Raw genomic sequence first — 18,303 nt, forward strand, 5'->3', positions numbered from 1 at the left:
CGTACTTAAGCGGCTCTCCAAGTCTATGCCTCGAGCCTATGAATGACTAGCCCTTTTTCGGAAGGACCAACTTTTTTCCTTAAAAGTCCTAGACTGAAGACTCCACTGAACAGAACGTGGATTGAGCCACAGGACAACGTGCCGTCAACACTCTCAGGAAAAAAAAAATATCAAGTAAAAATCAAGTTTAAATATCAGTTTCCATCGTGTCTCATTCATTCCGTTTCTAGTGATACCTGGGTGCTCCAAAATTCACTCTCCTGACACCACGTAGTACTACAAATTGAGTTATGCCTATAAAAATAAAAGGCTATTTCCAACCTGCCCATAAAATCAGTATGAACAAACAGAAGAGAAACACTTGAACTTAAAGAAGGACACAGGCAGCTCTTAATTTTTCGTAGATGAAAGCTCATTCTTTTCCCTGAAAGGAAAACACTCGTAACTACCCAGGGTTAGTTACGCTAACGAGGGTACGTAGGCACGCTCTGTTCATGGCAATTGTTCATCAGCTTTTCTGCACCAGCAGCAAATTTGCCTTTTCCCTGGGTTTAACGGGGAGCACCTGCAGCGACCTTGAACGCACCAATGTTTCTCCCGGCTCCCCCGGCCCCACACGTGCCATCACCTGAGCAGCAAGCGGCGTCAACCACGCAGGATTTTCTTCACGTGACGCAGAAGGTGACGCTGGGAAAAGAGGAGGCACAAAATGAACCTGTTTGTCACACCCAGCCAACGGCGAAAACCCAGGGAAGGATTCTGCCGTGCGGGGCCGGGCTGTGCACCCCGGGAGCTCCAGCCGGCCGGTTTCGCTCCCCTTTGCCGGGTACCGGGGAGACACCGCCGCCTCGTGCTGCCGCCTGCCCCCCGGGGGACCTCGCTTCAGCCCTCGGGAACGGGACCGGGAGAGACCCTCCACGCAAAGAGAGCGGATCCACGCGTGGCGTGGATTTAATCCCCGAGGGAAGAGGCCGGGCTCCCCGCTAGCAGAAGGACAACTCGCCTCCCTGCCGCTCGGAGCGCCTTGCCGGGGACAGCCCTGCCTGCGCCTGGCTGCTCTTCAGCCGTGCTGGGAGTGCAGTCTGGCCGACGGATGCTCCGGCAAACAGACACTGCAGCGAATCGCAGCTCCCGCTCGTTACAGCTGCTGGTAATTTTGCCTCTGGCTAAGGCATGCCCCAGACAGCGGACACCCCGTCTCGTTCCAGCTCCTGCTTGCGACGGTTCTGGCTAATTGAAGCTCCAGCTCTGCACCGTTGATTTCAGCTCCTTCTCCTTACAAGCTCCAGCTATTTGCAACAGCCTGGGCTTTTGACAAGGTCGTAAACCAATCGCCGTCAAAACTCGACTATTAGGATTAAATATCATAGTTGGACATTGTATAAACATTAATTAGTTTGTACGACTAATCAGTTAATAACTATTCGAAGCAGTCGACAAGCAAGAGCTGGACTCGAAGAGGGCGTGCGGGGTCTGAAAAGCAGAGACCACCTCTTCCCCCCAGAGACCACCGCAGACGTTGAGTTGGGCCTGGTGCGTGCCGGCCTCCCGCACTTCGGGGTCCAGCAGGACCAGAGCCCCTCCCCCCGGGGAGGGTCCACGCACCCTGCCCACCCCCTGCTTTCCCCCGCAGCCCCCAATGCCCTCCCAGCCCCCCGCACAAACGGCCAAACCGGCTTCTGCTTTGGGCCCCCAAACCAGCTCACTTGGCACCCATTTCTGAGCCCAAAAACCCAGCTGCTGCGCCTGTTCTCAAGGCCCAAAGATGCCCCCGGGGAGGGCAAGCGCTTGTGTGATGCTTCGGGCAGAAACAGGACTGAAAGGTCCGATCCCGGTGCCGGGGGAGCAGAGGCGAGCTGGCTGGGACCAGCTTTTGCTCCTGGAACGACCCCAAGTCCCTGCTCCGAGGGCTTCCCCTTGGGGCCCTGGGGTGGACCTGTCCCTCCCCTTCAAATGCTCCAGCAGTTTCGGGAGCAGAAGGCCGTTTCTAAGCCCTCTCTCCAGCAGCTCCTCCCTCGACTCGGCCCGTGAAGCCCCCAGGCTCGAGCACCTCGCTGGGGCGGGCGGCCTCCATCGCCTACAGGCTGCCCGTCTGCCTGCAGGGAGGGCTGGGGGGTGCCCGGCCCCACGGGGCGACAGTGGGGACTCGCAGGGAGGGTCTGTTTGCACACAGCGCCCACCCCGCCCCCCCGCCCCGGCCCCACTGCGCGGCCCCCCTAGGGCACACAGCCCCGCCCCCCAGCCCCACTCCCCAGATGCTCACAGCCCCTCCTCCGCCTGGAGCCCCCCCAGCCCCCGTCCCCGGAGCCTGCAGGACCGCCCCGCCCCCCCGCCACAGCCCCACTCCTCGGCTCCCCGGGCCCGCGGCCCCTCACACTCACGCTGCGCCGCCGCCTCGGTGCAGAGCCCGCCGCGCGCCCCGTTGAAATACCCTCCGCAGCCAATCAGCGCGCGGCTCCACCAGACCGCCCGCGCGGGGCACGCCGGGAGTTGTAGTCCCCGCCCCGGGACCGCGCATGCGCACGGCGCCTCGTGCAGCCCGGCTGGCTGTACATCGACACCCGTACAATGGAGGTGATCGTGCACCGACCCTGGTGCAACCCTTGTGCCCCCCCATGCTCGCAGCCCCTCCCCGGTGTTTGCAAGCGCCTCCCAGCCCCAGGACCCCCGGTGCTCACAGCACCCGACCACACCATTTTCCAGCCCCGTGGGAGCCCCAAGCCCCACTCTCAAGCCCCGCCAGGACCCACAGCCCCACTCCCCAGCTCCTTGGGGGACTGCAGCCCCCGCCCCCAGCCCCACTCCCCAGCCCCCCTAGGACGAACAGCCCCCCCTCCCCGGCCCCCTCCGGGACGCACAGCCCCCCCCAGCCCCCCTCCCCGGCCCCCCCGGGACGCACAGCCCCCCCCCAGCCCCCCTCCGGGACGCACAGCCCCCCCCCAGCCCCCCTCCCCGGCCCCCTCCGGGACGCACAGCCCCCCCCGGCCCCCTCCGGGACGCACAGCCCCCCCCGGCCCCCCTCCCCGGTCCCCCCGAGACGCACAGCCCCCCTCCTCAGTCCCCCGGGGGGTCCCCAGCCTCCCGCCAGCCCGCCGTGCCCGCGGCACCTCAGACTGCCGCCGCCGCCGCCTGGGTGCAGAGCCCGCCGCGCGCCCCGTTGAAATACCCTCCGCAGCCAATCAGCGCGCGGCTCCACCAGACCGCCCGCGCGGGGCACGCCGGGAGTTGTAGTCCCCGCCCCGGGACCGCGCATGCGCACGGCGCCTCGTGCAGCCCGGCTGGCTGTACATCGACACCCGTACAATGGAGGTGATCGTGCACCGACCCTGGTGCAACCCTTGTGCCCCCCCATGCTCGCAGCCCCTCCCCGGTGTTTGCAAGCGCCTCCCAGCCCCAGGACCCCCGGTGCTCACAGCACCCGACCACACCATTTTCCAGCCCCGTGGGAGCCCCAAGCCCCACTCTCAAGCCCCGCCAGGACCCACAGCCCCACTCCCCAGCTCCTTGGGGGACTGCAGCCCCCGCCCCCAGCCCCACTCCCCAGCCCCCCTAGGACGAACAGCCCCCCCTCCCCGGCCCCCTCCGGGACGCACAGCCCCCCCCCAGCCCCCCTCCCCGGCCCCCCCGGGACGCACAGCCCCCCCCCAGCCCCCCCCCGGGACGCACAGCCCCCCCCAGCCCCCCTCCCCGGCCCCCTCCGGGACGCACAGCCCCCCCCCGGCCCCCTCCGGGACGCACAGCCCCCCCCCCGGCCCCCCTCCCCGGCCCCCTCCGGGACGCACAGCCCCCCCCGGCCCCCTCCGGGACGCACAGCCCCCCCCGGCCCCCCTCCCCGGTCCCCCCGAGACGCACAGCCCCCCTCCTCAGTCCCCCGGGGGGTCCCCAGCCTCCCGCCAGCCCGCCGTGCCCGCGGCACCTCAGACTGCCGCCGCCGCCGCCGCCGCCGCCGCCGCCGCCGCCGCCGCCGCCGCCGCCGCCGCCGCCGCCGCCGCCGCCGCCGCCGCCTGGGTGCAGAGCCCGCCGCGCGCCCCGTTGAAATATCCTCCGCAGCCAATCAGCGCGCGGCTCCTCCGGGCCGCCCGCGGGGGGCACGCCGGGAGTTGTAGTCCCCGCCCCGGAAGTGCGCATGCGCACGGCGCCTTGTGCGCGGCGGGTGCCTGCGCAGGGACCTCCCTGCAACGGTGGGGATTGTGCAGGGACCTTTGCGCAGCGGGGGGTCGGTGTGTGGAGACACCCATGCAATGGGGGGGGCAGTGCAGGAAGACCCTTATGCAATTGGTTGGTGTGCAGGGGACCCTCGTGCAATGGCGGGCAGGTGCACGGGGACCCTTGTGCGATGGTGGGGATTGTGCAGGACCCTCGTGTGACAGTGGTGGTTATTTTTCTCGGCAGTACCCTTGGGTTCGGGAGCAAAACAGCCGGTGCCTGAAACCACTGGGGTGTTTTGACTGCTGCTGAGCAGCCTCGAGGCCGCCTCTGGTTCCCACATGGCTCCCATGGTGCGCGTGGACCCTCCTGCAACGGGTGCAGGTGTGCAAGGAGGGTGATCCGGGGTAGGGGTCCCTCTCTGGAGGCACCCAGCTCGAGCTGGCACCTAAGAACTAATCAAGGAGTAATGAGGAACCTTCTCTTGCACCTGACGTTAACCAGCGGGATCCCAGGGTCAGACCCTGTTACGGTGATTGGACCCTGGGGAGGTGGCAGAGGGTGCCCTGGACAGGTTGGGGGGGTTCCCTGGGGAGGAGGGGAGCCCCCACCCCCCTGACTGTGGGCACTCCCCCCAAGGAGCAGAGCATGGTGCAAGACTTTAGGGAGGATGAGGGCTAGCAGGTCCCCGAGATGGCAGTGCCGGCTCTTCCCAGTGTCTCCCCAGTGCTGGAGGGGGTGTGCGTGTGTGTGTCTCATGACCATGGGGATGGGGGGGGGGCGGCCTCAGGATGGGGCAGGGGGGGAATCCTGGGGTCCGGGAGGGACCCTGGGAGTGGGGTAGGTAGGGGGACATTGGGGGACAGAGGTGTTTCTCGGGAGATTGAGGACACCATGTGGGGAGTTGAGACTGGGAGGGATGACCCTGGGGAGGTGGGGGGCACCGCGGGGAGAAGGGATCCCACCCCCGACACCTGCAGCCACCCCCAGGGGCAGCTGGGACCCCGACCCACTGGGGGACCAGGATGGGAACGATGGGGACTCACTCATGGATACTGCACAGGTAATAAAATAGTTCATGCTGCACCCTGTTGTAGGGTCTCTGGGGTGCCCTGGGCGCCGAGTCCCCATGACAGCCGGCCCTTCCCGGGGGTCCCCAGGCTGCCGGGTTCCTCTGGCCCCAGCCGGCGGGAGCTGTGTCCTCCCAGCCGCTGGCCACGCAATGGCAGCACCGACCCACGGCCACGCGGAGACAGGGCTGGGGACAGGGCCGGGGTTGCCTGCGCTCCACCTGGGTCTGCAGGGCTCGGGCAGGGGGGACCCGGCATCCTGCAGCTCCGCTCCCACCCTGGGGACCCCAAACACCCCCGGGGGTGCGTCGCTGTCCCTGTCGCTGGTGGCAACCGGCATGGGGGGAAGGTGACAGTGAGGGTCCCCGCCAGTGGCCCGGAGTTCGTCACCGCTGGGGGGACAGGGGACAAGCAGGGCCAGCACCGAGGAGCGACGGCAGCACAGCCTACTCTCTGGGGGTCCCCACCCCCTGTCCCCAGGGGTCCCCTCCGTCCCCGTGGTTTATTGGGGGAACACAGAGCCCAACGACCAGCCGCAGGGACAGGGGACGGGGAGCTGCCCCAGGGATGGGGACAGCACCGGGACACGCCGATACTCTTGGGGGTGCTGGCATGCGGGGGGGGGGCACCCTAACCATTGCCGCCCGGGATGACGAATGCACCGGGATGAGGGAGGCACCGGGATGGGGACGGCGCATGGAGGGGCCAGAGCCGGCGCGCGAACGCCGGGCTGCAGGACCACGCTTCGGCTTCGGGGCGGCAGCAGCGAAGGCGGCGGCGGCGGCGGCGCTGCTGCGCACCTGAGCGGTGCCGGCGCTGCAGTACCGCGATTCGGCCACGGGGCGGCAGCAGCGAGCAGCCGCCGGGCGGCGCGTGCACGGGGGCGGCACCGGCGCTGCAGGTCCGCGCTTTGCAGGCCCAGCGCCCGCCGGCACCGCGCACGTGGGGCGGCAGCGGCGTTTCCTTACCGGAACGAACCAACGAACGCGGCGGCATCACCCCGCAGGCACCACAGTACGGCATTGCCGTTACCGGCGGACGGCAGCGCGGAGAAAGGGGGCGCCACCGCGCATGCGCGGCTCAAGAGCTGCAGTACCCAGTTTTGGTCGCTCGGTGGCAGCAGCGAACAAAGGAGAGCGCGCCACTGCGCATGCGCGGCTGAAGCACTGCAGTACCGAATTCTGGTCGCTCGGTGGCAGCAGCGAGCAAAGAAAGGCGCGCCACTGCGCATGCGCGGCTCAAGAGCTGCAGTACCGAATTCTGGTCGCTCGGTGGCAGCAGCGAGCAAAGGAGAGCGCGCCACCGCGCATGCGCAGCTGAAGAGCTGCAATACCGAATTCTGGTCGCTCGGTGGCAGCAGCGAGCAAAGAAAGGCGCGCCACTGCGCATGCGCGGCTCAAGAGCTGCAGTACCCAGTTTTGGTCACAGGGTGGCAGCAGCGAGCAAAGAAAAGCGCGCCACCGCGCATGCGCGGCCCAACAGCTGCAGTACCCAGCTTTGATCGCTCGGTGGCAGCAGCGAGCAGAGGAGCGCGCCCCACCGCGCATGCGCGGCTCAAGAGCTGCAGTACCCAATTCCGCCCGCCGGGTGCCACCGTCGCCTCACCGGCCCTTTCCCCTTCTCTCCGCCCAGTTCGTACCATCGAAAGACGGTAACTTTACAAGTCCCGTGGTGGTTTCTGCCCGTGCCCCCCAGCCCATTACCCGGGGAGGAGAAGCAGCACAGGGAACCTGTGGAACAGGTTTCTTTCTAACCCGGAGGAAGCCCCAGGGATCGCTGTCTCGGTCTGCAGGTGGCATCGGGGTTGTGGGAGTGACAGCGGCGACGCAACAGATGCTGGAGAGAGATTTAAAAAAAATAAGGCCACACGGGTGACACCCTGAGAGCAGGGGAGGGGCAGCTATGTCCATCAGGAAACCGCGCTTCTGAGCAGACCCGGTGCCAGTGGCTGACCTGCAAACAACGAGCGATACGCTGGTGGTCCTGGGGCTGTGTTGCGGTGTTTGCACCTTTCCTCGCCTCTGTGCTATCAGCACTCTGCTCTCCTCACCCTGCACACGCGCAGGGCTTGCCACTTGGAGGAGAGACACTGCACGACGTCACTTACCACCCTGCCCTCCAGCGTGCAAAGGAATTAGAAATGAGGCAGGGAAAGCCAAGAGGCCTGCTGGTGTATTAGGCGTCCTCAGCAGTTGACCGTAGAGCCCGGCAGGTTCCACCCTTGCTCTGTGCTTTTGTAGCTTGAACCCCCGATTGTTTTGCCATCGAGACTGCAAGGCGAGGAATACGCCTCTACTTGAACAAGCAAGACCCCTGCCAAATAGCTGAGCTGTGCGCAGTGATAGGCGGCTGCCTGTGACCGACACCTTTTTCTGCTAAAACCAGAGCACGCTTCCCTTGTGAAGAGCCATCGGCAGTACAGAACGGACCTGAGCTCTCCTTGCACCGGCTCCCCAGAGAACGGCGTCTCAGTTCGACTGAAGCGTGCAGCAGCCTGTCGTCATCCCAGCCCCTCGCCCTCGAGCAAGCGGCTGCCTGTAGCAGCGGCAGAACCGCTGCTGCGCAGAGGGGAAAGGAATGGCTTGGCCTCAAGCTCTGCGGGCTGCCTGTGGCCCCTGCGGAGCCGACGACCTCGGCAGCCCATACAAAGGGCGAAGCTAGCAGCCTGAGAAGGAGTCACAGGGTGCTGCAGCTCCTGCCACAACCCTCCTTCCCAGCCTGCTGCTGGAGCACAAGGCACTTGAAAGCAGCAGGAAAGAACAAGGATGGCAAGATGGCAGGAATAACACGGAGAGCCTAAAGCGTTTAGCCAGCAGGGCTTGCAACTCACCTTGTGCCGTGGTTTAATCCCAGCTGGCAACTCAGCACCACACAACCGCTCACTCGCTCCCCCCTCAGTGGGAGGGGGGAGAGAATTGGAAGGGCAAAAGTGAAAAAACTCCACTTGTAAGGAAAAGGGGGGAAAAAAACCCCAAACAACAGAGCGAAAAACCCCACACAGACAAGCGGTACAAATGAAAACAACGGCTCACCGCCAACCGACGGATGCCCAGCCAGCCGCAGCCCAGCAGCGGCCCCCCCGCCAACCGCCCCCCGAGTTTTATTTCCTGACGCCACAGGGTCTGGAACATCCCCTGGGTCCGCCGGGGTCAGCTCTCCCAGCGGTGCCCCCTCCCAGGCCCTCGCGCACCCCCAGCCCGCTCGCCGGCAGGGCGGGGCGAGGAGCAGCACAGCCCCCGGCGCGGTGCAAGCGCTGCGCAGCGGGAACTCACGCAGCCCCGCGTCACCGACGCCGTTTGCAGCACAAACCCAAAACGCAGGAGGAGGGAGAGCGGGGTGGGAGTGGGGTGCGGGGGAGCGGGAGGGGGGTGCCAGAGTTTGGGCGGGGGGCAACGGGCAGGTTGGCGGGGCAGGCAGCACCCCAGGGGTCCGGGGCAGAGGGGTTACGGGGAGGCAGTGCGGAACACGGGGGGTGGGAGGAGGGAGAGGAGAGAGGAGGGCAGTGCGGGCACGAGGTAGGAGGGCAGGGGATACGGGGGGCGCGTCGCGGGGAAAACCTCGCACGGGAAAGGCGGGGCGGACACCGGGAGGGGCGGGGGGGGACATGCGTGGGGGTGACCTACGCCAGGGGGTCCACCCGGGACCACCCACAGCAGAAAACTCGCCTGGGATGACCCGCAACAGATAATCCGTTCCCGATGACTGACCCTCGCTGGATAACCACGAGCGATGCCCCTCAAGGGGCTGGTGTTTCACCCCAAATCTTCCCCAAATCGGGGGGTTTTTTGCTTTTCCATAATATCAAAATTGGGGTTTTTTCCTTTTCCAAAACATTCCACCATTTGGAGGTTTTTCAACGCTTTTTCACAACAAAAATTGGTGGTTTTTGCTTTTTCGTTTTGTGCGTGAAAATGGGGTTTTTTTTGCTTTCCGGCTGCCCAAATCCAGGCGGATTTGGCTTTCCCGGGAGCTCCAAGTTGGGTATTTTTCCCCCCAAAATTGCGGGCTTTTTTTTCCCCACCCCTTGCAGGCCCCGAATTAGGGGTTTTGTGGTATTTTTAGGCCATGGCGGCAGGTCCCGCTCTGCGTGCGCAGCCCTGCAGGGGAAAGTCCCTGTTGGGGGAACTGGCCCCCAATCAGGATGGGAACAGGCGGAAAAGGAGAACAGGGAAGAGGCAGCTTTTGAAAGCGCTTTTATATCTTCAATAGAGAGGTGTTCCGGGGCGGGGGGTGGGTGTGTGTGTGTGTGTGTGTGTGTCGAATTTTAAAATCCTTTCTGTAAACAGGGTTTCTTTGCATTTTAAAAACCTTATTATCAGAGACATTTACACTTAATGTATTTACACATATCTCTCTATATATATTTAGTGAATATATTTATGTTTCACTTATACCCCCCTATTTCCCACTTCTTATATATAATACCTGCTCAGACTATGGATCTGTTGACTTACATATTTTGAACACTTAAATGTCTTTATAGACTTCTCTATTTACACTTACATATATTTACACCTATATCTTTATAGACTTAGGTTTTAGACTTAGATGTCTATTTACACTTGTACATAATCTCTTAGATTACATATAATGTCTATGTAGACTCTCTATGTAACACGTAGTAAGTGTAGATAGCGGTATCTATTCAGACCTTTTTCTATTTTAAATTCCTTCATGTATAAAATGTATCATCCTTTTTGCATTTGGAAGTTCTTTATTTTTTGATTTATAGAGACGTGAGTTATTTTTGTATCTTAAAACCCTATATACATCTTTCGAATTTTTTTATACTCTAAAATCCTTTATATAATAGGGCAGATATAGGTCCTTATTTTGAAATCCTTTTGTACGTATAAATTAATATTATTTTTCAATATACGTAACAAGGAGAGATTTTTTTCTATTTCGAGGCCTCACAGATATATTTACAGTTTTTAAAAATTTTTGAACCCCCCCCCATGAATTTTCAGGCAATTTGGGCTGTGACCCCCTTTGGGGGGGGGGGGGGGGGACACGGACCCCCATGACCCCCCATTCCCCACTCACCTGCTCCTCCACGGCATCATCACCCCCGTGGTGATGCTGGGGTGCCCCAAATGACATCATCACCCCTCCAGGCCCCCCAACCCCCCCTTTTTATTCACCCCCCCAAAAAGACACAAAACGAGGGAAACGGCCCCAACCGGCAGCTCGTTACTTTAATAATGCCGTTTACGTATGTACGCACGCACCCCCGCCAAAAAGGGGGGCTCTGCTAGAAAGATAAAGGAGGGGCGGCCCCCCCAAACGCTTGCAGCCCCCCCCAGCCCCCGTCCCGCAGGCTGCCAGCCAGCCCCTCACCCTCAGCACGCCCAACGACCGGCAGGCAAACCTGGGCCGGGGGTCTCTCCTGAGCACCACGGGACGCTCACAGCGAGGCATCTGAAAAACAAAAATCCCAACGGATATTTCAGCACGTTAAAAAAACAGCACCGAAGGCAGCAGAGGAATTCGGTCAGGATAAGGGAGAGGGTAGCAGTCGAGCTAAAGGAGGGTGCCAGGCAAACGGGTCAGCTCGAAATACAACGCCGCCTTTAAAAGCTCAAGCGATTCGAACGCTTAAAATCGGCGTGAAGACTAATTGACACAATTCTGAACACGTTCTTCGCAGAGAAGTAAACGCTCTCGCTGGTGTCGGAAAACGCCTCGTCCCTTCCTTACAGCACCGCTGCAGGGAGATAACCCCGTGAGGCTGCAGGACAAGGGCGCGCCGTAATCAGCATCTACGCTCACGGATCCACCGCCGCAGCTCCAGCCCTTGCGCTGCTGCTGCTGCTGCTGCGCATCTCGCTCGCTTGGCCGATAAAGCTGAAAGTGAAGCGTAAAACTTTGAAGAGTAAAATGAAAAAGAAAGAACAAATCTCAGCAATTCATTTTATGCTAAAAAGGCGTGCGCACGCTTACATACGTACAATGAGAAGACTCGTACTATAAAAATATTTGATTTTCCTTTTGCGTTCATTGAAATTGCGTAGCTGTGAATTCATACCGTTAAATTATCTACCTCCAAGCTACACAGCTATCGTTTGACCAGGGGTTTTGCGTGTGTGACATGACTAGGAGGGACGCCTGGCCAGCTGCGCCGAGACCGATGCTACCGAACTGCCGGGGAAACGCGCCGTCGAAAGCGAGACAGAAATAAAGTGCTTCAGAGCACTCTGCCAAAAGATCAGGAAAAAAGCCCCTAACGTTCAGTTGCCTCTCTTTTTAAACGTTTAGAGCAACTACCCAACTGCTTAAGCACACCTAATAAATTATACACTACAGCTATTTGGCAGTTGCAGTTTAAACAACGCAAGTCAGTTTGGAAATTAGACAATTTTAACTTTCTTTTTAAAATTTCATTTATGATAGAAAAATCAGTGAGATAAGAGATCTCCCATACGGTTTTACTTTTTTTTTGGGGGGGGGGGGGGGGGGCAGGCGGTGGGGAATATCAAATCCCCGGTGCTGCAATACATCAGGCTACCAAAAAGGACTGGCAGGTTTGCTAACGCTGTTGGCTGTACCCAAGCGTGCGGAGGAACGCGTCTTTACGATCTCTCGACCGTTACACCCGAGAACCAAAGATCAGCCATACGTCGACTATTGGAAGATGTGCTGCGCTTGGGTCCTTGCAAGGAAATCGACTTAACTCCTTTTTTTTTTCCAGAGAGAGTGAAAAGTCTCCTTGCGGATGACTTCTACTGCCAAGCACGTCATCTCTGAAGATCCATTCTGATGGGAAGTTTGTAAAAGGCAACTCCTTTGAATGAAAAAGATTTCCATTCTGGAAAATCTCTTTCCACCCGAAGTCAAAATTACGCGCTGCAGGTTAGGAAAAAGGACATTAGAGAATCAGTAACTCACCGAAAACACATCAGGACTCTCTGTCGCTAGTTACGAGGCTGCTACCGCTTCTCGGGAAAGCCTGGAAAACACACCGAAGCGACGCCGATTTGTCCCGTGTTGTCCACGCCTCTTCTTTGACCTTGATTGCTTTTAGCACAGATGCCAGTATCTCAGTAAGGTTTTCGAGTGCTCCTGTAAGGTATTTTAAACACTGACTGACTGAAAAAGCATAAAGCTTTTATCGTGAAAACAAAGCCTGTTTCTCCCGAACGTCCGAACTCTTACAAACGGTTCCTTTCCTCTTCTAGTCCAACATTATTTTCACAGCACCCTTTAATAGCAAGCGCACAGAAACAGAAGACTCTGCTTTCAGGAAGAGAAAACAGACGAAGGAAAGCAAGCCTTGAATAGGCGTACCACGCTCCAGAACAGACCTTTATTTTTAGTATTTGTGTTAAAATATTTCATGTTAAAAAAATCAGATAGAAGGAGAGCTGCCACATTCTTCGTGTTAACTGTAAAGTCCACACTACAAGCACCTTAGGAAAAATGCAGACACACATCACAGGCATACCTTGTACTTGCAGACCACTATGGATCCTTTCCATCCGTCTCGTACTTTCACGGCAGTTGACATTCTGCTGAGAGGAAAGGAAAAAAAAAAAAAAACAACAAACACGTTTAGCACAAAGCTTCCTTTTCTGTGAAGACTACAACTGAGTGGAGGAGAAAGTATTTTGCATCATCTTTGGTGCAGTTGTTGAGACAGGCCACTAGAGCTTCTGCATGTTTTAGACAACCGTGCCTTTTCTTTTGGCTCATCGGCAGCTTTAGAACTCACTTGCCTAGAGACGCGCAGGTGACAGGCACAGACACCTACGTACGTTTTCTCAAGCCTAAGTAGAGCCGCGATTTCCTCACCCGATACGTCCCAAGTTGAGTATTTTTGTTAAAGAGTACGGCAACCCGTCTGTCCTCGCGAACTCGCTGCAAAAGAGGAATCCTTTTTTCCAGGCCGTTTCTCCAAACGGTCGAGATCTTTGAAAACTGCAGTTGTGCCACCAAACCTGCTCAGGGTCCCTCCCAACCTTCGACCATCGTTAGATTTAACAGGCACACGCTCTATTCCGTCTTCCAACAGCAAAAATACATAACGCCCCCAGACCCCTAGCGCAACCCTACGGACGTCCACACACACCTCGCTGTTTTGATGAGGAGCCACTGAGCACCCCTGCGAGCACAGCGGGATCATGCGCAAGACCAGCGTCCTGGTTTCGGCTGGGATAGAGTTAATTCTCTTCCTGGTAACTGGTATAGCGCTGTGTTTTAGATTTAGGACGAGAAAAACGTGGATAACACGCTGATGTTTTAGTTGTGGCTAAGTAGCGCTTACGCTAGTCGGGGACTTTTCAGCTTCTCATGCCCTGCCAGCGAGAAGCTGGGAGGGACCTTAGCCAGGACAGATGACCCAAACCGGCCAAAGGGACAGTCCGTACCATATGACGTCACGCTCAGTACATAAGCTGGGGGAGTTGGCCGGGCAGCGGCGACTGCCGCTCGGGGACCGGCTGGGCATCAGTCGGCGGGCGGTGAGCAATCGCATTGTGCGCCGCTTATTTTGTATATTCTTTTATCGTTACGATTGTTTCCCCTTCCTGTTCTGTCCCATTAAACTGTCTTTACTTCACCCCACGAACTTCACTTTTTTTTCCGATTCTCTCCCCCACCCCACTTTGGGGGCAGGGGGAGCGAGCGAGCAGCTGCGTGGTGTTTAGCTGCCTGCCGGGTTAAACCACAACAACCAGCTTCACCTACGCCGATTTCAGCGAATGCAGCTTCTGAAGCTTTAAACTGAAAACCGTATCTTGACACTTTGCCGCGGCAGAAACGATCCGTAACTAGAACTCTACAAAAACGCAGTAACGCACATTGCAAACCCACAGCAGCGACAGCTTCAGAAATATTTCTACCGGGAACAAGGGAGAAAAACAATACAGTTTCATCTCACGCACAGGAAAGCAGCAGGCAGAGAAAAGGGTCGGCATTCGTAGCCCTTGCAGGACGCAGGCATTCTCCTTCCATTCCTAAACCCGCCTCTTAGGTCGAAATATCACAACACTACTACGGCAATATCGAGAGCAGGGAACAGCAGCCCTGCCGCTGGATGTGCTACTGACTGATGCTATTTACGCAGCAGGACACCTAGACAGAGGGGCACGTTTTTCCACACACAACCCTGAACTTCCTGAAAATTTAAGTTTACCAAAACGAGCCATTTGGAACACATTGCCAAACAATGTTTGGCAATAAAACTTTGATGTGTTTGACACACACAAATTTGGGGTAACTCGCTACTTGCTTCCTGCTGTTGTTGTTCTTCCTTCAGAAATTCTACTTGTAGCCAAGTTATTCGCTACCGGTTCAAGCATTTACCTTCCAGGTATTACCAGCACATCTACACAGGCGAGGAACTAAATCGCTCTTCTAAAACTACCCGAGTGAAAATTACAGCCACGAAAGAGGAGTGACAGAGAAGAAAAGGAGAGGTCAGGCAGCAAGAGAGCTCTGCAGGCTGCCACCAGTCAACATCGCACTCTTTTTAAAAAAAAAAAAAACACAAACCAAAAAATAACACAAACACAAAAAGCCCACAAAAACCAACAACAAAACAAAACCTTGACGTTGTACCTTTTTTTTCTTTTGGAGCTCGTCCCTGTCTCAGCAGATTGTCTCGTCAGAGCATGAAATGCAGGTGATCCGTATCCCGATGACATCTGCACGCGATGAACACGTGTTCAGAAATAGTCCAGATCTGTAAGACCGGTGTCATTTGTGTGGTTTTAATAATCATAACTCCGTTTTATTGACCGATGCATTTGCGAGGAAACTAAGTAACTTTTAAACGTAGCCTCTCCTTGGGGAGAAAAATGCGTTAGGGAGTGAAAAAAATGATGATTCAGAGCTCCCAACCATGACGGAGCAGCGGGGAAATTAACGAAAGTGAAGGCCAACAGCAGCAACACGAAGCGACATTTGGCTTTAATTCTGATCACGTACTTAAGCGGCTCTCCAAGTCTATGCCTCGAGCCTATGAATGACTAGCCCTTTTTCGGAAGGACCAACTTTTTTCCTTAAAAGTCCTAGACTGAAGACTCCACTGAACAGAACGTGGATTGAGCCACAGGACAACGTGCCGTCAACACTCTCAGGAAAAAAAAAATATCAAGTAAAAATCAAGTTTAAATATCAGTTTCCATCGTGTCTCATTCATTCCGTTTCTAGTGATACCTGGGTGCTCCAAAATTCACTCTCCTGACACCACGTAGTACTACAAATTGAGTTATGCCTATAAAAATAAAAGGCTATTTCCAACCTGCCCATAAAATCAGTATGAACAAACAGAAGAGAAACACTTGAACTTAAAGAAGGACACAGGCAGCTCTTAATTTTTCGTAGATGAAAGCTCATTCTTTTCCCTGAAAGGAAAACACTCGTAACTACCCAGGGTTAGTTACGCTAACGAGGGTACGTAGGCACGCTCTGTTCATGGCAATTGTTCATCAGCTTTTCTGCACCAGCAGCAAATTTGCCTTTTCCCTGGGTTTAACGGGGAGCACCTGCAGCGACCTTGAACGCACCAATGTTTCTCCCGGCTCCCCCGGCCCCACACGTGCCATCACCTGAGCAGCAAGCGGCGTCAACCACGCAGGATTTTCTTCACGTGACGCAGAAGGTGACGCTGGGAAAAGAGGAGGCACAAAATGAACCTGTTTGTCACACCCAGCCAACGGCGAAAACCCAGGGAAGGATTCTGCCGTGCGGGGCCGGGCTGTGCACCCCGGGAGCTCCAGCCGGCCGGTTTCGCTCCCCTTTGCCGGGTACCGGGGAGACACCGCCGCCTCGTGCTGCCGCCTGCCCCCCGGGGGACCTCGCTTCAGCCCTCGGGAACGGGACCGGGAGAGACCCTCCACGCAAAGAGAGCGGATCCACGCGTGGCGTGGATTTAATCCCCGAGGGAAGAGGCCGGGCTCCCCGCTAGCAGAAGGACAACTCGCCTCCCTGCCGCTCGGAGCGCCTTGCCGGGGACAGCCCTGCCTGCGCCTGGCTGCTCTTCAGCCGTGCTGGGAGTGCAGTCTGGCCGACGGATGCTCCGGCAAACAGACACTGCAGCGAATCGCAGCTCCCGCTCGTTACAGCTGCTGGTAATTTTGCCTCTGGCTAAGGCATGCCCCAGACAGCGGACACCCCGTCTCGTTCCAGCTCCTGCTTGCGACGGTTCTGGCTAATTGAAGCTCCAGCTCTGCACCGTTGATTTCAGCTCCTTCTCCTTACAAGCTCCAGCTATTTGCAACAGCCTGGGCTTTTGACAAGGTCGTAAACCAATCGCCGTCAAAACTCGACTATTAGGATTAAATATCATAGTTGGACATTGTATAAACATTAATTAGTTTGTACGACTAATCAGTTAATAACTATTCGAAGCAGTCGACAAGCAAGAGCTGGACTCGAAGAGGGCGTGCGGGGTCTGAAAAGCAGAGACCACCTCTTCCCCCCAGAGACCACCGCAGACGTTGAGTTGGGCCTGGTGCGTGCCGGCCTCCCGCACTTCGGGGTCCAGCAGGACCAGAGCCCCTCCCCCCGGGGAGGGTCCACGCACCCTGCCCACCCCCTGCTTTCCCCCGCAGCCCCCAATGCCCTCCCAGCCCCCCGCACAAACGGCCAAACCGGCTTCTGCTTTGGGCCCCCAAACCAGCTCACTTGGCACCCATTTCTGAGCCCAAAAACCCAGCTGCTGCGCCTGTTCTCAAGGCCCAAAGATGCCCCCGGGGAGGGCAAGCGCTTGTGTGATGCTTCGGGCAGAAACAGGACTGAAAGGTCCGATCCCGGTGCCGGGGGAGCAGAGGCGAGCTGGCTGGGACCAGCTTTTGCTCCTGGAACGACCCCAAGTCCCTGCTCCGAGGGCTTCCCCTTGGGGCCCTGGGGTGGACCTGTCCCTCCCCTTCAAATGCTCCAGCAGTTTCGGGAGCAGAAGGCCGTTTCTAAGCCCTCTCTCCAGCAGCTCCTCCCTCGACTCGGCCCGTGAAGCCCCCAGGCTCGAGCACCTCGCTGGGGCGGGCGGCCTCCATCGCCTACAGGCTGCCCGTCTGCCTGCAGGGAGGGCTGGGGGGTGCCCGGCCCCACGGGGCGACAGTGGGGACTCGCAGGGAGGGTCTGTTTGCACACAGCGCCCACCCCGCCCCCCCGCCCCGGCCCCACTGCGCGGCCCCCCTAGGGCACACAGCCCCGCCCCCCAGCCCCACTCCCCAGATGCTCACAGCCCCTCCTCCGCCTGGAGCCCCCCCAGCCCCCGTCCCCGGAGCCTGCAGGACCGCCCCGCCCCCCCGCCACAGCCCCACTCCTCGGCTCCCCGGGCCCGCGGCCCCTCACACTCACGCTGCGCCGCCGCCTCGGTGCAGAGCCCGCCGCGCGCCCCGTTGAAATACCCTCCGCAGCCAATCAGCGCGCGGCTCCACCAGACCGCCCGCGCGGGGCACGCCGGGAGTTGTAGTCCCCGCCCCGGGACCGCGCATGCGCACGGCGCCTCGTGCAGCCCGGCTGGCTGTACATCGACACCCGTACAATGGAGGTGATCGTGCACCGACCCTGGTGCAACCCTTGTGCCCCCCCATGCTCGCAGCCCCTCCCCGGTGTTTGCAAGCGCCTCCCAGCCCCAGGACCCCCGGTGCTCACAGCACCCGACCACACCATTTTCCAGCCCCGTGGGAGCCCCAAGCCCCACTCTCAAGCCCCGCCAGGACCCACAGCCCCACTCCCCAGCTCCTTGGGGGACTGCAGCCCCCGCCCCCAGCCCCACTCCCCAGCCCCCCTAGGACGAACAGCCCCCCCTCCCCGGCCCCCTCCGGGACGCACAGCCCCCCCCAGCCCCCCTCCCCGGCCCCCCCGGGACGCACAGCCCCCCCCCAGCCCCCCTCCGGGACGCACAGCCCCCCCCCAGCCCCCCTCCCCGGCCCCCTCCGGGACGCACAGCCCCCCCCGGCCCCCTCCGGGACGCACAGCCCCCCCCGGCCCCCCTCCCCGGTCCCCCCGAGACGCACAGCCCCCCTCCTCAGTCCCCCGGGGGGTCCCCAGCCTCCCGCCAGCCCGCCGTGCCCGCGGCACCTCAGACTGCCGCCGCCGCCGCCTGGGTGCAGAGCCCGCCGCGCGCCCCGTTGAAATA

General features: G+C 59.1%; 1 long non-coding RNA gene across 1 annotated transcript; it reads right to left on the bottom strand.

Moving 5' to 3' along the window:
* Positions 1-10,392: 10,392 nt before the first annotated feature.
* Positions 10,393-15,362, bottom strand: LOC142077208 (uncharacterized). Its single transcript, XR_012671622.1, has 4 exons — positions 14,775-15,362; positions 12,661-12,724; positions 12,105-12,165; positions 10,393-11,063 (listed from the first exon to the last, which is right to left on the bottom strand). It is a non-coding gene; the product is annotated as an uncharacterized LOC142077208 (long non-coding RNA).
* Positions 15,363-18,303: the final 2,941 nt, after the last annotated feature.

This window comes from Calonectris borealis, unplaced genomic scaffold, assembly GCF_964195595.1.
Source record: "Calonectris borealis unplaced genomic scaffold, bCalBor7.hap1.2 HAP1_SCAFFOLD_176, whole genome shotgun sequence".
Classification (NCBI taxonomy): Eukaryota; Metazoa; Chordata; class Aves; order Procellariiformes; family Procellariidae; genus Calonectris; species Calonectris borealis.